This window comes from Colobus angolensis, unplaced genomic scaffold (genome assembly GCF_000951035.1).
Source record: "Colobus angolensis palliatus isolate OR3802 unplaced genomic scaffold, Cang.pa_1.0 Scaffold37, whole genome shotgun sequence".
In the NCBI taxonomy this organism is placed as follows: domain Eukaryota; kingdom Metazoa; phylum Chordata; class Mammalia; order Primates; family Cercopithecidae; genus Colobus; species Colobus angolensis.
This window is the reverse complement of record NW_012117043.1, coordinates 6,898,567-6,901,450: the sequence shown is the minus strand read 5'-3', so window position 1 is coordinate 6,901,450 and position 2,884 is coordinate 6,898,567. Positions and strand designations below refer to the sequence as shown.

Here is a 2,884-nt window from a genome sequence, read left to right as displayed (position 1 = left end):
TGGGGGGGAACTCCATGTACCCAGGAAGGCATTCCTGGCACCTGCGTTGTGACCATCTTTAGAATCCTGTCGGAATTCGCTTGTAAAGCAAGATGGCTGTCAAGGCCAGAGGTGAGGGGCCAGGTGAGTGTGACGTAGTCTTCAAAGTTTTAAAATCCACACCCCTACCCCCCAAATGAAGTGATTGGGAAGACCTTTGTAGGAGGTGCTGATGATTTTTCCTTCACGAAAAGAGGCACGTGACTTGGACCTGCCATGGATTTGGCCAGCAGAGCAGGAAGGAGGATGGGCAGTTCACCCTTGTGTACTGAGTTTTCCAGAGCAGGAGTTAGTTTAACTTTTAGTTGGACTGGAGGAGCTCTTAATGTGAGGCCATGTCCAGAGATGGTATTTCTGACTTTTGGCTTGTCTTACCTAGAACTCCTGGTAGTGGATTCAGGGTTTCCATTTTGGCCGTAGAAGGCTTTGCCAAGCAGGTACTCAGACACTACTGGGTTAAGCCTCTGGCCTTCTGGCCTTCCTTCTGTGAATTGGACTGGGAAAGTGTCCCGAGTTCCTGACAGCTGCTCTACATGGAAGGGCAGAAGCACCCCCAAAGTGTGCTGGTCTGGCTGTGCTGGCTCCCCTGGCTGCTCTGTGGGCCGTCACAATGGAGGGTGGGGGACAGTCCTGGACAGGACTTCACAGCCCCACTGTGAGCTCTTTTTGGATCTCTAGGGTACCCACGTGAAGTCATAGCTTACTGTGACTTACACAGGCCCCTGAGGATGAAGGTAACAGTCCTGTGAGCACTGAGGCTGGGCCGGGACCAACACCTGAGCCATGGCTCCAGCACTCTGATTCCTGGCCCAGCCATGCTGCTGAGGGTGCAGAGCCCAGGCCTACCATCGCCCCCAGCCTTGGTGGCAGAACCGAGCACTACCCAGCAAGGTAGGTGTTGGCCGCTGCAGCGTTTATGCAGCCCTCCTGTTGGTTGGGGTCTTCCGGGAACACGCTCTAGAGCTGCGTTGTCCAGTAGGTAGAGTCAGCTGCAGGTGGAGAGTTCAGGTTAAATTAACCTGAAGTAGAATTCAGTGCCTTAGTCGCACTGGTCACATTTCAAGTGCTCAGTAACCTCCCATGACTAAGTGACTGCCAGTATTGGATAGCAGTCACTCTTGAGGGTCACCCAGACCTTTACCTCTTGTGACCTACTCTACTTTACCACATTGCAACTGCCACAACTATGGCTCCTGTGGCAAACGTCAAACTCTTTTTGTCTCGTCCGACTTTTGTCTCGTCTCGTCTTTTTGTCTCAGCTCCTAGGATTTGTTCCTGTTTTACTCTGGGACTTGCTGCTCTGTCCCATGCCCAAAGATATTAGAACCTCAATTTGTGTCCTGTCCCCCTCCCCACCCGCCCATTGCAGCCTAAGGAAATCCTGGCCGTCTTTGAGAAAGCCTTCCTGGGCTCCCTTTGCCTACTTCTCAGCACGGCTGCTTGTGGCACAGGGGTGTGTGAGTGTGTGAGTGAGTGAGATTGATTCTTCCATCAGAATCGTGCGCTTCTGGTGATCAGAGTCTGCTGCTTGTAGCAACTTAAACATACTTGAATGTATGAGCAAGGTGAATGACTGTGACCTGACAAGGAAATGGGTAAATGCATCTGATACAAGCCAAGAGGCCCTCTTGGAATCTTGCAGAGAACTCCGAGTTTGTGATTTTCCTCCACCAAACTCCCATGGAAGGGAGTATCCCTCTGCCTGGCCACAGCCTGCTGTCATTCTCTGAATGCAGTGGCTGAAGTGCTGGGCTTTAGGTTCTGATTCTATGCCCTTGGAAGACACCCTTCAAGGGGAAGAGTCCCTCAGCAGGAACTTAATGAGCTGGGCACTCTGGAGGTGGAGTGTCTTGGGCAGGCTCCTTCCTATTGGTAGAACATGTGGGGACAGCCTTTGTCGGTGTGAACACTGGAATAACGAAAGAAATGTTCAAATTCCAGTGTAAATGCTCATTCAGAACGCAAAGTGGATGTGGCTTCACTGACCAGGCCCAAGCCCAAATTGGGCTTGTTGGGCCCTTAGCTCCTAAGCTGTTGTTTTTGTGGTGGACTTTCCCATCAGTTACATGTGGCTCTTTTTGCAGTAACTGCAGCCAAATTGGCTTAGTCACTGGGACCAACACTCTATGTACCATTGCCAGGGATTTGTTTTCTTGTTTAGCAGAAGGCTCTAGCCTGCAGTTACCAAGTTTGTCAGCTGAGTTGAGAGTGAGGCCATTACTTCTCTGAGGGCTGTTCTGAGAAGCTGCAGGTGCCTCCCTGGAGAAAGAAGAGATCCTTTGGAACCTGGAGGGAGCAGATAAATGCTAAGGCCTCTGGCTGTAGCATGTGCCTGACTTCAGCTCTGTGTGACCACTTGGCAACTAGCCAGCGTGCGTCTATTCCCAGGCAAATGGACCTGCTAAAAATAAGCAGGCAACTATTTAATTCCAACAGATTCAAAATGACAGAGCGTCCTCCCCACCAACCCTAGGGCAGGGCTCTGCAGCATCCTTCTGGGAGGCTTTTCTCTGACTGCAGACAGGTCTGCCCTTAGTCCTGGGCCTTGGGGAGGAGCCAGCCTTTGGTTAGCTTGTGAGTATGAAGGCTTTGGGGACTACTGTGATACCACTTAAACGATGAGAAGTTCAGGTTTACAAAAACAAACACCTCAGGGCAAAGAGAGCAATGAAGAGTCTGGCCCAGTGCAGGAAGGAAGATGTCAGAAGAGCCTTGTAAGGCTGAAGGGGTATGTGTATGTATGAGAAGGCGGCACTACCTGGGCATTCAGGAAAGGCTGATGCATTTTATACCACCTCTTGTAGGCCTGTCTGACCAGGTAAATGGCAAAATGGCATCTTACCAA

General features: G+C 51.0%; 1 protein-coding gene across 4 annotated transcripts in view; it reads left to right on the top strand.

Moving 5' to 3' along the window:
* Nucleotides 1-2,884, top strand: part of AKAP1 (A kinase (PRKA) anchor protein 1) — a 37,409-nt gene that overhangs the window by 11,073 nt on the left and 23,452 nt on the right. Inside the window, exon 2 of one of the 4 annotated variants that reach the window (XM_011953727.1) lies at nt 758-930. The exons of 2 other annotated variants lie outside the window; for them this stretch is intronic. The gene's annotated coding sequence lies outside the window, so the exon portion shown is untranslated. Of the gene's footprint in view, nt 1-703; nt 931-2,884 lie in introns of those variants that run through there. One more of the 4 variants, XM_011953726.1, reaches the window with a different exon arrangement.